Source organism: Phascolarctos cinereus, unplaced genomic scaffold, assembly GCF_003287225.1.
Source record: "Phascolarctos cinereus isolate Bilbo 61053 unplaced genomic scaffold, phaCin_HiC Scaffold_2;HRSCAF=192, whole genome shotgun sequence".
Lineage (NCBI taxonomy): Eukaryota > Metazoa > Chordata > Mammalia > Diprotodontia > Phascolarctidae > Phascolarctos > Phascolarctos cinereus.
In genome coordinates, this window is record NW_027555625.1 from 245,382,295 (window position 1) to 245,401,263 (window position 18,969).

The window sequence follows — 18,969 nt, forward strand, 5'->3', positions numbered from 1 at the left end:
CACATTAGTGATGCTGTAAGTAAGAATTAGAACCAATAGAAGGAACCACCAGAAAGAGGAAACAAAACTCAACAAAAGGGGAAAAAATAGTAAATACTATGCTTCAATCTATTTTCAAACTCCATAGTTCTTTCTTTGGATATGGATAGCATTTCCCGCCATGAGGTCTTTGGAGATGTCTTAGATCCTTGTATTGCTGGGAAGGGTTAAGTTTATAAATATTAGTCATCACACAACATGGCTGTTATTATGTACAGCATTCTCTTGGTTCTGCTCATTTCACTCAGCATCAGACCATACAAGTCTTTCCAGGTTTTTCTGAAGTCAGCCTGTTCATCATTTCTTATAGCACAATAGTATTCCATTACATTCATATACCACAAGTTGTTCAGCCATTCCCCAATTGATGGGCATCCTCTCAATTTCCAATTATTTTCCACCACAAAAAGAGCTGCTATAAATATTTTTGTACATGTGGGTCCTTTTCCCATTGGTATAATCTCTTTGGGATATAGCCCTAGAAGTGCTATTGCAGGGTCAAAGAGTATGCAAATCAAAAGCTTGTATTTTTTACAATATAGTTTATTTTGATAGTCTTCTAATGTGTTTCCCTGCCTCCAGACTTTTCTCTCTCTGATACATCCTCCATGTAGTACCAAATAGATACTCCCAAAGGACTGGTCTTAAGATATCACCCTCCTGCCCCCCAAAATTTAATGATTGATTTTGCTATTTGGAAAAAAATATTAATTCTTCTGTTTGATATTTAAAACCCTGCTCAATAACTTCTTTTCAATCTGTCTTTCCACTCAGAGTTTTATTCATCTCGACCATTAAGTAGAGATTCCCATGCCAGTGGACTTTGGGGAAGCAGTTATACATTTATTTCTATTTTCTCATTTTGTTCATTCTTAACCTCCCATATCCCTACTCCAACAACCCAATCAGCTAAGATCCTTGCCTTGTATTTTACCAAAAAAAGAGACAATTTGCCATGAGCTCCCTCTTCTCCTCTCTTCCTCATCTCCTGTCACTCAGAGGTTTTATACCACTATCTCTTCCTTCACACCATCTCACATGTTAAAATGGCTTCACTTTTTGCCAAGGCTAACCTATCTACATGTCCAAAGTATCATCCCATTCTAACTTGTCTCCTCCAACAGACTGCTTTCTCTGTTATCCTCACTCTGTTTACCGTGTTATCCCCATGCCTAAAATCTTGCTCCCTCATCCTCTAAAAACCCTCACTTCACTCTTCATGAAGATCATCTACAATATCTGCTTCCACTTTCTCTCTTCTCATTCTCTTCTTAAGTCCTTATAATTCAGGTGCTAACATTATCATTCCATCACAAATTGCTCTCTCCAAAGTTTCAAATGATCTCTTACTTGCCAAATCCAAAGGTCTTTTCACAAATATCATTCTCTTTGACCTCTCTGCAACCTTTGACACCATTGATCACTCTTTCCTCCTTGATACTAATTTCTCTCTAGGTTTTTAGGACACCACTCTCTTCTGCTTCTCCTCCTGCCCTAACTGACCACTTCTTCTCAGTCTTCTTTGCTGAATCCTCTTCTAGATCATGAACTCTAATTGTAAACGTCCTTCAGGGTTCTGACCTGGGCCCTCTTCTTTTCTTCTAAACTAATTAACTTGGTGATCTCATCAGCTCCCATGGATTTCATAGCCATCTTTCTGCTGATGATTCTCAATTCTACCTGTACTGCTCCAACCTCTCTACTGACTTCAAATTTCCAAGCCCCTTTCAGACATCTGAAACTGGAAGTCCAGTAGACATCTTGTCCTAAACATGGACAGAAAGGAATTCATTATCTTCCCCCTCTTATAAACCCTCCCCCTCACCTTCCCTGTTACTGTAGATGGTAACATCATCCTCTCAGTCTCTCAGGCTCACGGCGTAGGAGCTATCCACATCCTCACTATCTCCCATTCTCCCATCCCGTATCTTATATGTGGCCAGGGTCTGTTGATCTCAATTTTACAACTCTTGAATAGTCTCTTCTCTCCTTTGACATTTCCACCATTCTAGGGGAGGCCCTCATCAGGTAACATCTATGCACTGTTGTAATAGCCTATTGGTGGTTTTGCCTACTTAAAGTCTTCCCCCATTGCAATCCATTCTCCATTCAACCACCAAAAGTATATTCCTGATGCACAGTTTCAATCATGTCACTCCCTTACTCATTAAACTCCAGTAGTTGTCAATTGCCTCCAGGATCAAATACAAAATGCTATCTTTGACATTCAGTAAACTAGGTCCTTCCTAACTTTCCAATCTTCTTATACCTTACTCTCCAACATAAACTATTAGATCTAGTGACACTAGCTTCTTGGATATTCTACAAACAAGGCACTCCATCTCTCTGCTCTGGGAATTTTCTCTGGCTGCCTCCCATGTTTGGAATGTGTTCTCCCTTCTTAACTCTGTCTACTGACTTCCCTGGCTTCCTTAGTCTCAATTAAAATATTATCTTTTTTACAGGAAATCTTTCCTAATCCCTTTTAATTCTAACACTTTCAACAGAAACCCTTTCCTAATCCCTCTTAATTCCAGTGTTTTCACTCTATTATTTCGTTTTTCACACACACACACACACACACACACACACATGCACACATGCACATACATACATACACACACATGCTTTATTTATTGCTTTGTATATATTAGTTTGCACATTGTCTCCCTCATTAGATTGTGATTTCCTGGTAAATGGTCTGAGATATTGGTCCATGCCCAGTTTCTGCCATACTGCTTTCTAGTGTTCACAACAATTTTTTACCAAATAATGAGTCTTTACCCAAAATCTTAAGTCTTTACAGTTGTCAAATACAAGATTATTTTTATTTGCTGCTGTAAATTGTATGTCTACTCTATTCCATTGTTCTACCTTTCTATTTCTCAGCCAATACCAGATAGTTTTGATAATTACTGCTTTATAATACAGTTTAAGTTCTGGGCTGCTAAATCTCCTTCCTTTATACTTTTTCCCATTATTTCCTTTGATATTCTTAATTTTTTTTGTTTTTTCAAATTATTTTGTTATTATATTTTCTAATTCAATAAAAGATTTTTTGGTAATTTAATTGCGATAGCTTTGAATATGTAAATTACTTTGGGAAAAATGGTCATTTTTATTATATTGGCCCTGTCTACCCACGGGGGCAGGGAAGAAAAAAAGTGGTTGAAGGAAATTTACATTATTTTGTCGTATATTTGAAAGGAACATCAAGTTGTACATAGTAGATTTGCAGTTTCACATACAATCATCTTTATATAGTGTTTTGTTATGAAAATGCTTATTTTATTCCATAAATTTAAAATAAAATAAAATGGAGATTGGAAGTCCTTAAGATTGGGAATGTCCTTTTGCCTGTTTTTCTATCTCCAGCACTTAGCATAATTCCTGACATACAGTAGGTATTTAATACATGTTGATTGATTGATTGCTTGATTGATTGATTGATTATTCTGCATGTATTCAAACGGAATACACACTGCTTTCCCCATTGGAATGTAATGTCCTTCAAAATTGGGATTGTTCATTTTTAAAATTTATATTGTAAGACCTTATCACAGCTGTCACAGAATAAAAACTTAATAAATGCTGGTTGGTTTTTAAAAATCATATTTGGTATTGGGAATTCAAAGTAAAAAAAAAAAAACCCTAAATGTTTCCTGTCCTCAAAGAGCTCTCTTCTATTGCCTTGCTCACAGTAAGTTGAATGTTGAACTTAATTGAATCTCACAATCTCACTAATCAGTATAAGAACTTAGTGCAGTGATTTTTTTTCCTCAAGGGCTAGATGTCTGGATGACAACGAAAGAAAAAATAAAGAACTGGAAACATAATGGCTCTAAACTGAGGGAGGAAATACACCTTAAGATACTTTCTTGCACTTTGCTAAAGCACTCATGGTGGCTTTTGACTTATGGGATAATGCTAGTTTTTTTGGGGGGAGGTTTTGACACATTATGTTACACTTATTTCCAGAACTACATAATTTTTCTCTATGTCTATATTATTTTCCTATGCACTTTCTGTAATAGATTCTTTCAAACATATGGCATCCTTTTGCTCTAAACATTTTATCTATATTCATAATTAATTCAATAACATAAATTAAAATCTTGCTCTGTAATTACACTCTGGTTACAAGTGACCCTTTCATCAGGGTCTACACTAGCAGAAGCTAGTGTAGGTATAGGGTGTGTTCAGGGAAGACTAGTACCTCTGGGGTGAGGGATGCCAAGCCCTTTTCAGGGCTGCTTTCCACCTTTGGTGTCCACCTGGTCCACCTAACTCTCACCTCTGGCTCCAACAAGCTAGCATGCACAGCACCCACATTCCAGGAAATCATTTTGTCACACAGGATAAACCAAGTTGATAGTAACTGAGGGGTCTGAAATCCATCAGTTTGTTATGGGAATGTCTACCCCAAGCATGTGAAGACTTTCCCAGGTGGAATGGGTGGGATGAGAACAAATTTGTTCCAATACCTATGAAAGCAGCTGAAATAGACAGTGATTAGAACTTGGTTAGACAGCGAAGATGCCAAGGTCATCTACTGCATCTGGGGACATAGCTAGTCTTCATAACTCTACTCTACCAGTGGACTGTGGTGACTCTTGAAGACAGATCAGGCCAATGATTTTGTACAACTTTGCCTCACTTAAATCCAGTTTATGCACAAATCAAAAGAAATCACCCATACCACTTTACCATTTTCACCTATCTCAAAGTCTTATGGTGACAGGCAAATGATGAAGCAGCAGGTGTGGATACACCGGGAGCTGTAGTCACAAACCTGCACAAAAGAAGACTAGGGCAAGGGTCATTTTCTCACTGTAAGTAGCAGTTGGATTCAGCAGCCACCCCCAGGTATCCGCACTGTTCACTTCCTGGTGTGAGGAAGGGGTTAGAAAAGGTGTCCTAAAAGTTGTCTGCTTGCCTAAACCTAGCCTGATGACCAGAGCAGGCAGGGATCCCACCCCGTGGTAGAAACACACTCAAAAAATGTGCAAAAACTTCTGCAAACATGATTCCACTCACCATTGGTACATGGAATGTCCCAGAAGACCTGAAAGAAGAAGAGCTGTTGTTGCAAAAATACTCAGCAGATATTGCATCCAAATAGCAGCCCAGAGTGAAACAAGGCTGGCAAATGAAGGCCAGCTTACTGAAGTTTGAGCCGGACACACATTTTTTCTGGAGGGGCCACAGTGAATAGGAATGCTATTGCACTGATGATAAATTATTTAACTTTTAAAGGGCCACAAGCTAGGACTGAAGTGGAGGAAGTGTGGGTGCTTGATTTTTTTGTTTGCAGATGATTGTGCATTCAATGTATGTAGCCTCTGAAGCTGAGATACAATGAAAGTATGGATCGATTCTCTGATGTTTGTGCTAATTTTTACCTAACAATTAACACCAAGAAAACACAGCTGCTCCGTTAGCTAACACCACACCATCCATATGTGCAACCATTGGTTACAGCAAATGGGAAGTTTTGAATGCTGTGGATAAGTTCACTTACCTTGGCAGTATACTTCCAGGGATGCACACATTGATAATGAGGTTGACACACACATTGCCAGAGCTAGCTGAGTTTGGGAGGCTCCAAATCAAAGTGTGGGAGATAAGAAGTTAGACTATCTAACTGAAGGTCTACAGAACCTTTGTACTGATCTCATTGTTGTATGTCTGTGAAACCTGGACAGTATACCAGCGTCATGCCGAAACACTGAATTGCTTCCATTTGAATTGTCTTAGGAAGATTCTGAAGATTACCTGGAAGAATAATATAACAGACACTGGGATCCTTTCTAAAACTTAACTTTCAAATATTCAAAGTTCACTGCAGAGAGCACTCCTCCAATAGGCTGGCAGCATTGTTCGAATGCCAGAAGTATGGACAACTCACACAGGGCAAGCTCTCACACAGTGTTCAAAAAAAGAAACACAAGGACACCCTCAAGGGTAAAGAGGCAAGAAAGAGTTTTTGCAGTGAAGGAAATGCTGGGGAAGGTGATTGGGAGTGCTTGTACCTTGCTCTCATCTGAATTGTCTCAAAGAGGGAATAAGAGAAGGGTGGGGCCAAGATGGTGAATAAAAAGCAGTGATTCCTCTGAGCTTTCACCAAAACCTTTCAGAACACCTTTAAATAATGTCCTAAAACAAATTCTGGAGCAGCAGAACCCAAAAAGGACTGGGCGAAATATTTTATAGCCAAAGAAAACTTAGAAGGTCAATAGAAAAGGTCTGTCACAGCAATGTGAGAGTGGAACACAATCCAAGTGCAGGCTAGGCCAGCACAGATTGGGCCCCAGCAAACTAGGAAAAGGCCTTGGGAGCAACTGAATCAGTAGGGGCAATGGCTTCTTACAGAGCTTTTAGCCCATAGATGGTAAGGGGGTCAAACAACTGGTCAGAAGGAGATTATAACTGTCATTTGCTGGCACTGGTGGCAAGACTCTGTTGCTTTGCACATACTCAGATCAGGGTTGCGGTCCTGGGTTGCAGTCCCAGGGTGAAGAAGAGCACTAGCACACAGAGCTAGCAGCCTCAGGGGAGTAAGAATCCTCCTCACAGTTCCAGGACAGGAAAAGAGTGCTTGTGGTTGCTCACAGACCAGAGCACAAGCCAGGAGACTAGTAAACAAACCTCTCCTTCAATCACACCACCTTGAAAGAACTGAAAGCTTACAGACCCCAGAACTAGCTCTGAAAATAACTGCACAAAACTCTGAAGTTTGAGACAGTATCCCCTCCACTCTGGAAGTGGAGCCCCACTTTAACCAACAGTCGAAAGTCAAGAAAAAGGCTAGGGAAAATGAGCAAAAAAAAAATTCTGACTATAGGAAGTTACTATGATGACAAGGAAGATCAAAACATACACTCATAAGAAGAGAACAAAGTCAAACTCAGTGATCTAAGACTATTTCCAGGGACTCATGATGAAAAAATGCTATCCATATCCAGAGAGAGAACTGATGAACTCTGAATTCAAGTTTAAGTATAATTTTCTCACTTTTTTTTTTGCAACATAGCTAATATGGAAATATGTTTTACATGATTTCACATGTATAATTGATCATATTGTTTGCCTTCTCAGTGGGTATAGTAGGTGTGGGAGGCACAGAGACCATCTGGAACCCAAAATTTAAAAAGAAAAGAATGCTAAAAAAAAAAAGCAATTATCTAAGAAGGTGTCTGAACAATCTAGACACACAGAGAATATTTGCTTCAAGGTAGCAGAGCATATCACAGTTGGGTGAGATCTTAGTGCATAGAAATATCTCCTATGTTAGCAAGAATTTTCTCTGCAATATTCCCAAGGGCTGTCTTATCACTACTGAAAAAATTAAGAATTACTAATTTTTATTTCAGTAACAATAATAACTACGCATTAACAAAACACAGATAGTTCTGAAAATGTTAATATTTCCTCATCAAAAAGTAGAAAAAGACTTGATAAATGTCCTCAGAATGCATTATAAAGAACTTTAAAACACAAAAATACTTTGATTGAGCAATAGTAAAGGCTGAAACAGGATTGGATTTGTCCACTGTAATCAAAGATGACTTAAGGTTATGACAGCTTTCCCAAGACAGTCTTCAAACTTTGTCATTTAAGCTATGTTGAAATGTCACAGCAATTTTTTTCAATTACTTATATGAAGACGTAGATGGAATGCTAATCAAATTTGTAGATTGTAGAGCAAGGAGGGATAGATAATGTAGTGGATAAGAATGAGAATCTAAAAGCTAGAATGATAGGCTGAATTAAATATGACTGCATTCTGTAAAAATAAACATGTAGAGTCCTACATTTGGTTTCAACAAATCAACTTCATAAGTACAAGATAGTGGAAGTATTAATTCATTTTGAAAAAGATCTGTAAATTTTTGTAAGCTATAACCTCAATATGTGTGACATGGCAAACCAAAATTGAACATGGTTTTAGCTTATACTGAGAAGTATAGTTTCTAAGCCACTGAAGGTGATAGTCCCATTGGATTCCACATTGGTCAGGCCACAAGCGAAGAATTGTGTTCCACTGCTATATTTTAGGAAGAACACTGAAAAACTGGATCATGTGGAGGAAGGTAACCAGAATGGTTAGAGCCAGAGGACAATGAAAAGTCAACCAAAGGAGTTGAGGATGAAGAAATGATTTCAAGTTCACAAGTTAACTGCCTTTAAATAGGAGCAGTTACCTGGAAAATTATTAAGCATGTGCTGCTTGGTCTAAGGGACAGAAGTAGGGACAATGGCAGAAAGTTGCAAAGGGGCAATTTCAGCTAAGTGCAAAGTAAAAGTCCATTACGACTTAAGTCATCCAAAGCGGAATAAGATGCCCTCAAATTTAACAGGTTTCCTCTTTCTAGGGGTCTTCAAGTAAAGTCCACATAATTACCTCTCAGGAAAGTCATAGAGAGAAATATTCATCATGCGTAAAGTTGTGTTATCCTCTGAGGTCCTTTATTACTGTGAAGAAAATTTTTTTTCTGTGTTTCTACTCTATTCAAAGAAATTGCTAAGTAATTTCAAAGACAGTCCTCAGTTAAAAAGTTTCAAAACACTTAATAGTGCAACATCCAGACATAAAACAAATAAATCAGGGGATGATTATTCAAATTGCAAAGGAAACTGTTGTTTTCCGTGGAGATTTTTCATTTGCTGCAGGGTTACTTTAAACAGTGAGCTTCTATAATACATTTAAATGCAATTCAAATCACATCCCAGTTTTCAGGATAATGTCTTTTGTATAAGTTGTAACTATTCTACCCATTCCCCTAACCCTGTATTGGGAAATGTGTTTGAATACACACAGCTCTGCTGTCTTGCACTCTGCTCATGGTCTTGTTTGGAGGAGACCATCTGATTAAAATTCCCATATATCAGAGAAGTATCTTACCTCCTTACCTAGCACAGAGTAAAATGTAATTATTTTCTCATTTAAACTGAATGATGAAATAAACAATTCGAACTTCTGTCTAACCTCCAGCATGCCAGTGGCTAAATAACCTCCCTTTTAAATGAACAATTTGTCATGTTACAGAGCCCCCAAATTGCTTCCACCAATAAGTATATAATGGCTGAACTCTATATTACTTAAACAGTTTGGTTACTGTTCAAATGATTTATATATTCAATAAAAAAAGCTGAGAATTGTCACTGGCTACATTATTTGTCTCTTGATATAAATTCTCTGCCTTTCCTTCCTTCTCAAAGAACTTAATTTAAATATGAATAATGAAAAATTTCCAGAAATGTAAACCCAATAATGCTTTTTAAGGTGCAGAATGCTTAATATGAAATTTGGATAAAGCACAAAAGAATAGAATGTCAGTAAATCATGCTTTCTAACTTGACTTAGGATAAAATGCTATATGGATTTGGCACCATATTGACATTAGGAATGTTTAGAGATGGGTCTGAGCTAATGCATATATAGAGAGAGAAATCTGTGACTATAATTAAAGAAGTGATATAAAAATTGCTATTTTAATTTCAGAGTTATCAGTAAATCTTCCAATCACATATTTTTAATTTTGCAAACATTCCAATACTAAGATGGAGATGGCTTTCAAGACTAAGGTGGAGAAATAATGTGTTTTTTGAAAAGCTGAATCACAAAAACAACAACTACAACCATTACACAATTTGGATATGGATTATCTATAGAGAAAAATGATTTTTCTTTGTAATTTATACATATACATGCATATATAAACATGTGTGTTTATTTTCTATGTGTATACATACAAGATACACACATGCATATATGTATATGCATGTGCACACACGTACATATCCACAAACAAATGTGTACATATATATATAATTACATAATATATATATAGATATAATTGTATATAATAATATGTGCCATATGCATCACCTGTCTTTAGATCTTGAATAATTTCCCCTTTTCCCCTTTCCTCCCCTATTCCCTATATACACACATATGTACATATGGGGGGAGGGGAGAGAGAGAGAGAGACAGACAGAGAGAGAGAGAGAGAGAGAGAGAGAGAGAGAGAGAGAGAGAGAGAGAGAGAGAGAGAGAGAGAGAGAGAGAGAGAGAGAGAGAGAGAGAGAGAGAGAGAGAGAGAGAATAAATGTAGGGATTGGATTTAACCTGTAATGTAACTGGATCTTAGTTTACTATGATAATTTAAATGCAATTTTCTGTAGGAGGACAGAGTTATTCATATGAAGATGGCAAGGATGCTTTCTATATAACAAAGTACTATCATCTACAATTTGCAGTGAGAGAAAAGATACAGAAACTAGCCTGTTGCGCCCTGTTCTTCTTTTCATTGCATATTTTAACTTTAAAGATCCTAGTTTTATTTTGGATATTAAAGGTATTCACATCTTCATTTTTAAAGGATAATTGACAACATTCGTTTACCTCAGTCATTTCTGTTCACCTATAGAAGCCACTCATGTATCAAAGAAAAAGTAAAGTGACCACATCTGACCTAGTGACTATGTCTGAGTGTTTGCAATATTCCCCACTTGTAGTCCACCCGCCTTTCTACAAAGAAAAGTTCACAGAAAGGACAGTAGTTTTAAAGCTAGAGGGGACCTTACAAATCATGGAATCCAGCCCCTTCATTTTACACACAATGAAACTAAGGCCCAGAGCAGTTCAGTGACCAGCTTTGGGTCACAGAAGTAATAAGTATCTGAGCTGGGATTTGAACATAGGGTCTCTCACTCCAGATCCAGTACTGTTTTCAGAAGGATGAGAAGCATGTTTTGGTCACGAATTTGCAGCTTCTATGATGGCTGCTGAATATAGTCTAAGTTCAGGTGCCTTTTTCAGTATTTTCTTATTTGCATGATTGTAGATCTCATACACATCGCTCTCCTGATTCCATTCTGTTTTTCCTATATTACTTCATGTATGTCTTCTCAATTTTCTCTTCGATTCCTTATATGTTTCTTTCCTTTCCTTTTATGTTTGTTTCATTTTTGGTCTATGTCCATGATTTCAGCAAGGGGAATGTCTCCTGGTGAAGAAACTCACTCCACCAATGCAGATAAATCAGCACCTCATTTGTCTTAGAGTGTTGCCTGCAGTATAAAATGCATAAGATGAATGCCAATGCTCACTTATCTAGGATATGTCTGAAGCAGAACTTGAACACAGGTCTTTCTGACTCTAAGGCTAGTTCTGTGCTTATGACTCCACACTACCACATTATTTCTTATAGTGCAATATTATTTCACTAGCTTCATACTCCAAAATTTGTTCTGCCATCCCACAACTAATCATAAACACTCTCTCTCTCTCTCTTTATATATGTGGGGGGAATGGGTATGGATGTGAGTGTGTTGGTGGATGGGTGTGTATGCATACATATATAAAGTATTTATTGCTATTACAAAGATGTTCCTATGAATATTTAGACACATGGTATGGTAATTTAGGTCTTTAGATCTTCCTGAAGTATGTGCCCAGTAGGTATATCACTGGGCCAAAGGCTTTGATCAGTTTATAGAACTTTCTCACATGATTTTAAGCGTTTTGGAAATGTTTTTTGGTCTAGCATGTTTGGTCCTATTCATAGCTTCACCAAGAGTTTAAGATAGTTCCTAGCTTCCCATAGTCTTTCCAACATCAATTAATCCCATTTTTAATTTATTTGTCACTTTCTGGGTATAAGATTGAAACTTCAGACTTGTTCAGATTTGCATTTCTCTTATCACTGGTAAATTTAAACATTTTTATATGATTATTAATAGCTTTCATTTCTCTTCTTGAAAACATAAGGTTCATGTGATGACCAATTATGTGTAGGGGAATGGTTCTTAGTCTTCATGCATTGGTGACGGTTCCTTCTAAATGTTGGAAAGAGTTCAAGACCAGACCTATATTATCATTAGCATAGGAATTCATGGGTAACAAAATTTCTTCTGTCAATGCAGATTAATACTTTCATTGAATCTTATAGTCTTAGAGATGTGTTTAGTGCATTGAGAATTTAAGTAATTTTCTCAAGGTTGCAAAGCAGATGTATGAGAGACAGGACAGGAACCCATGTCTTTCAGGCTTCAAGCCTGCCTTTCTACCCACTATACCAGAAGTGCAAACACACAGGCCTACAGCTACTGAATGTGGAAACCAGATTAAAATGTAACTGGGAAATATTTAACAAAATAAATAAAGAGATAATCAAAGAGGTAAATAGACAAATAATCAAATAACTGGAATGCAATAGGTTGTAGATGATATTAACATATGGCTTTCTAAGTCAATATGCAACCTGCAGGGATCCTTATTTAAAGTTAAGTGTCCCTGCTTCTATTTGAGCTTGACAGCATAGTACTACACTTTCCTCTATACTCTGACTTCTGCCTTAAAATCCTTGACTTCCTTTAAAACACCTAAAAAGCTACTTATGCAAAGGTCCTTCTTGGTCTCCCCAGCTGCTAATATCTTTTCCTCTAGGAGTACCTTCCCTATACTTATCTTATTTCTCTGTATCTTTAATGTGGAAATTCATGTTTTCTCCCCCATTATAAGTACCTTGAGAAGAAGGATTATTTTTTCCTTTTTATTTTTTTAAATTTCAGGACACAGCATAGTTCCAACAATGTTTTAAGCTGGTTATTAATGCTGGTTGTTATTTAAATGCTGGTTGGTTGCTGCCTGCAAAAGCTTTTAAATTTTACATAATTAAGGTGGTTAATTTTGTTTTTTGCTATGCTCTCTATCCATTGTTTGCTTATGAATCCTAAATAACCTTCATCATAGATCAACAGGTACTTTGAGTCCATAGATTTACAGACAAAGGCAGAGACATTAATACTTACCTATCGCAATCCTCTCATTTTATAGATTAAAAAACTAAGACCCAGATAGGTATAAACTCTCTCCAAAATCACATAGACAATACTCACGAGTCAGGATTTGAATTAAGGTCCCCTGGTTCCAAAATTTAACACTCTTCCCACAATACCATGCTTCCATCTTCCTCTATTTTTTAAATTCAGTAACCATTTAAACTCCAGTCATTTGTCTATTTGGAGCTTATTGGAATATGTGATATGAGAAGCAAGTCAAAATCTGTTTTCTGTTACACAGCTTTTTGGTTTTCCCAGCAGGATTTGTTAAATAAGGAGTCCTCTTTCAAACAATTTATAATCCCAGATTTATTAAAACATGAGATACTTTTTTCATTTTCTTCTGGATTTTATTTATCTCATCTGTTCTATTGATCAAATTTTGTTGTAAATAGTGTAGATAATGACTGCTTTGTAACAATTTGATTTCTGAAGATGTTAGCTCCATTTTCATTCCTACTTATAGCTTCGTTTTTTAAAATGTTCCCTAAAGAGGTAAAGCACTAGACATAGAAGTATATTTAAAGATCTACTAGAGGAGCACTTCTTAAATGTTTTGGTCTCAGGACCCTTTATGCTCCCTTCTTCTGATTTGTTAGTTCCTTTCCAAAAGTCCATTTAAGCAAGGTGCTCAGGCCAGTCATCCCTTCATTTCTTACTAGAATGCAATCGGGGTCTTCTCCATCACCCTCCCTCTTAATGAGTAGCCCCTCCATTTTCAGTTTCCTTGCATATGTTGTCCTCTATCATTTGTGAGTAAGCTTCCTTAGGGAAGGGACTGGGTTTTGTTTTTGTTTTTGTTTTTTTGTTTTTGTTTTTTTGTTTGTATTTATAGCCTGAGCACTTAGCACAATGCCTGACTTGCAGTAGGTGCTTAATAAATACCTATTGACGGATTGACTGACTTCTACCACCTTGTGTCTCTCCTTTGACTGTGGTTATTTATGTGGTAAGTATAGGACTTACTTTATAAGTCGGCTCATGTGCTTTAAAAAGGCCAAGCCATTAAGGTTAGAGTATAACACCTTAGACTTCTATTGTTCATTGCTGCTACAGAAAAAGTAGAAAGAAGGTAAGATCACCACTGCTTCAAGACAAAGCTCTAATGTTTTCAAAGGAAGTTCCATTGTAAATGTGATACAGTTTAATGTAATACCTTGGTGTGTGGCAAAGTACTTCCATAAAGTTGTAGCTTGTTTGAAAGTCAATAGAAAGGGCTTTTCACAGGGAATGTGGAAATGTGAGTCCAAGCCTCGATAATTTACTGCATGACTTTATTAACAACAACAGCACCAGAAGCCAGCATTGATTATAACACTTTTAGGTTTGTAAAGGGCATATATACACACCTAAAAGGGTATATATACATATATAAAATTTGGTGATTACAACAGCCCTATGAGGTTCATGCTGTTATTATACCTGTTTAACAAATGGAAAAATTGAGACTGAAAGATAATACATACTTAGCCAGAAAGTAACTGAGGCAGGATTTGTAATCAATTCTTCCTGACTCTACCCACTATGACATTTTAAACTACATTTGTCTAACACAAAGCCAGGGGCTTTGGTTCACGCTCATCCCCATACATCATACACACATATACACACATTATGGTACATAGAACCAGTAAGTGTTAAGTGTAGTTAAATTGTAATTGGGAAATACTTAACAAAATTAATTAAAATTAAAGGTAATTGGGAAATATTTAATAAAATAAATAAAAATGCAATAAAACATGACTAATTTTGATATATTTTCTAAGTCAATATGCAGCTGGCAGGGATCCTTGTGTATGTGTTAGTGGTCACATTTCTTCTTGAGTTTGATACCAGTGCTTTAAATGCCTTGCACCCCCAATAAAATTGACATTCCTAAAGCACTGGTCTTTCTGTGTTATTCTTTTGCACAAGAAGTTGCAATGGATCCCTATTACTTCTAGGATAAAATATAAATTCCTTTCTTTGACATTTAAAGTTCCCCATCCTTTGGTTCCATCCCATCTTTCCCAACTGAGGTCATGTTATTCTTCCTCATACACTCTACCTTCCCACCAAACTGGCTTATTTGATTTCCCCATATGTAATATCTTTAGAATGTCCCCCATGCCTAAAATATTATCCTTACTTACCTCTTCCTTGAAGAATACTATCTTTCTTCAAAATACAACTCAGGTAATACCCCTATAGGAGACCTTTTGTGATTTGCTAATTTTCAAATCTGCCTCTCTCCAGAAAAGTTTCTTTCTATTTACTCTATTGGTTTTGCTTTTATTTACCTGTGTGAAGGTACTTCCCTTTTCTACCCATCAAAACAAAAGCTTCCTGAGGACAAAAGCCATTTTAAATTTGGTTTTGTATCCTCAGAATCTAACACAGCGCATGGCATATAGTAGGTCCTGAATAAATATGTACAGTATTTAAATGAATTGGAGTTCTAATATCAACTTGCTGCTGCTGCTCATTATGATGATGATGATGATGCTACCATCACCACCATGTGGGAACAGGATAAGTTCGATATCATCTCCCTTGTCCTGCCTGATATTGGAAGTCTTGAAGACTGTTTTCAGTGAGCCTGTGGGAGATGAAATTCCATCCCACAACTTTTATCTGATCACAAAAGGACATTATATCCATCTGTGAAATTATCCATAGAACACTAAAATATATGTATGTGTATGTATGTATGTGCATATGTGTATATATATACATACACATATATACATATATGTGTGTGTGTGTGTGTGTGTGTGTGTGTGTGTGTGTGTGTGTGTGTGTGTGTATAAACTTCAGGATAGTGACTTGTCCCAAGACAGTTTCTATCTGTATTCTGCTGAAAGTATGAGACAAAGAAGATAACAGTATTACTACATATTATAGCAGCAGCAGTTCACTCTGTAAAGCATTATAAGGTATACAAAGTACTTGGTGAACGTTATTGCAGTTGAGCCTTTGAAAACTCTATGAGACAAGTATTGGTATTGTCCTAATTTTACATTAGAGGAGCTTGAGGACCAAAGAGGTTATATGACTTGCCAGGTCACACAGATAGTAAATGGCCAATATGGGATATGAATCTCACTCAAATCCTGCACTCTTATCTACTTACTAATTGTATAACCTTGGGTAAATAACTACCTCTTTCCTTTCTTTTCTTTTTTTAAATTTATGTAGTTTTAGTTTTTAACATTCACTTTATAAGATTTTGAGTTCTAAATGTTTCCCTTCTGTCCCCTCCTCCACACCCAAGAAGGTAAGCAATCTGATGTAGGCTATATATATAACAATCATATTAAACAATTTCCACTTTAGCCATGTTGAGAAAGAATAATCAAAACAAAAGTGAAAAACCATGAGAAAGAAAAACACATATAAAAGAAAAAATAGTATGCTTTGATCTGCATTCAGACTCCATACTCCTTTCTCTAGATGTGGATAGCATTTTTCCCTCACGAGTCTTTTGGAATTGTCTTAGATCATTGCATTGCTCTGAAGAGCTAACTCTAACAAGTCAGTCAACACACAATGCTGCTCTTGCTGTGTACAGTGTTCTCCTGATTTTGCTTCCTTCACTCAGCATCAGTTCATACAAGTCCTTCCAGATTTTTCTGAAATCTGCTGCTCATCATTTCTTTTTTTTATTAATTGATTTATTTTTAGTTTTCAACATTCACTTCCACAAGATTTTGAATTCCAAATTTTCTCCCCATCTAGTCCCTCTCCCACCCCAAGATGACATGCATTCTGAATACTTTTTCCCCTAATCTGCCCTCCCTTCTATCTCCCCTCCTTCTCTTATTCCCCTTCCCTTCAATTTTCCTGTAGGGCAGGATAAAATTCTATAACTCAATTCCTGCATATCTTATTTCCCAGTTGCATGTGAAAACAATCTTTTTAACACTTGTTTTTAAAACTTTGGGATTCAAATTTTCTCCCTTCCTCCCTCCCAACCCACCCTCATTGAGAAGGCAAGTAACTCAATACAGGTTATGCATGTGTAGTCATGCAAAACACTTCCATAGTACTCATGTTGTGAAAAACTAAGCATATTTCCCATAATCCCATCCTGCCCCCATTTATTCTTCTTTCTCTTTTGACCCTGTCCTTTCTTAGGAGTGTCTGCTTCTGATTACCCCTCCCCCAATCTGCCCTCCCCTCTATCATCCTCCTGCCCTCTTGTTCCCTTCCTTCCCTATTTCCCTGTAGGTGAAGATAGATTTCCATAATCAATTGAGTGTGTATGTTATTCCCTCCTTTAGCCAAATCCAATGAGAATAAGATTCATTCATTCCCTCTCACCTTACCCCTTTTCCCCTCCACTGTAAGAGCCTTTTCTTGTCTGTTTTTTTGTGAGATAATTTACCCCATTCTACCTCTCCCTTTCTCCTCCTCCCAGTATAATCCTCTCTCACCCCTTAATTTTATTCTCCAGATATAACACCTTCATTTTCAACTCACTCTGTGCCCTCTATCTATCTATCAATTTACCTAACTTTCTGTATACATATATGTGTGTATGTGTGTGTGTGTGTAAAATTTTTTCCTCCAACTCATGAGTTACAAATATCATCTTTCCATGCAGGAAAGTAAACAGTTCAAACTTAGTAAGTCCCTTATGATTTCTCTTTCCTGTTTACCTCTTCAAATTTGTCTTCAATCTTGTATTTGAAAGTCAAATTTTCTATTCAGCTCTGGTATTTTCAGCAAGAAGGTTTGAAAGTTCTCTATTTCACTGAATGTCCATTTCCATCCTAAAGGATTATGCTAAGTTTTACTGGATAGGTGATTCTTGGTTGTAATCCTATCTCCTTTGCCCTCCGGAAAATCATATTCCAAGCCCTGCAATCCCTAAATGTAGAAAGCCGCTAAGTCTTGGGTTATCCTGATTGTGCTTGCACAATATTTGATTTTTTTTTCTTTCTGGCTGCTTGCAATATGTTCTCCTTGACCTGGGAACTCTGGAATTTAAGCTAAAATATTCCTAGGAGTTTTCTTTTGGTGATCTCTTTCAAGAGGGGTTTGCTGGATTCTTTCAATTTTTATTTTACCTTCTGGTTCTAAAATATGAGGGCAGTTTCCCTTGATAATTTCTTGAAAGATGATGTCTAGGCTCTTTTTTTGATCATGGCTTTCAGGTAGTTCCATAATTTTAAAATTATCTCTCCTGTTCCTATATTCCAAGTCAGTTGTTTTTCCGATGAAATAGTTCACATTTTTTTCTATTTTTCATCCTTTTGGTTTTGTTTTACAGTGTCTTGATTTCTCATAAAATCACTAGCTTCCAATTGCTCCATTCTAATTTTTAAGGAAGTATTTTTTTCAGCAAGCTTTTGGACTTCCTTTTCCATCTGGCCAATTTTGCTTTTTAAGGCATTCTTCTCCTCATTGGCTTTTTGGACCTCTTTTTCCATTAGGGTTAGGCTATTTTTCCATATTTTGGGGGGTCTCCTTTAGCAAGCTGTTGACTTGTTTTTCATGATTTTCTTGCATCACTCTCAGTTTTTCCTCTGCTTCTCTTACTTGCTTCTCAAAATCCTTTTTTGAGCTCTTCTATGGCCTGGGACCAATTCATGTTTTTCTTGGACGCTTTGTATGTAGGAGTTTTGACTTTGCTGTCTTGTTCTGGTTGTATATATCAATCTTCTTTGTCACCAAGGAAAGATTCTATGTTCTGACTTTTTTTTTGCAAAGTTTGCTCATGATCCCAGCCCATTGCTTAAGTTATAAACTCTTTGTTAAGGTAGGGGTCTTCTTCCAGTGTAGAGAATGTACTATCCCAAGCTTCGGGGGGTTTTGCACAGTTTTTTTCAGAGATACTTCTAGGGACCTGTAAATTTTCATTTCTTGCAAGGTATTATGATTAGAGGCAAGGTCTTTACTCCTTTCCTGGCCTGTGCTCTGTTCTATGAGTGACCACAAGCACTCTTTTCTGCCTTGGAACTGTGAGGAGGAGACTTTCTACACCACCACTACAAACTGCACCACACCAGCACTCCTCCTTGCCCCAGGACCACCACCAAAAACTGTGACCCAGATACAGGCACAGGTAAAGCAAGAGAATCCTGGACCAGCTGAGAT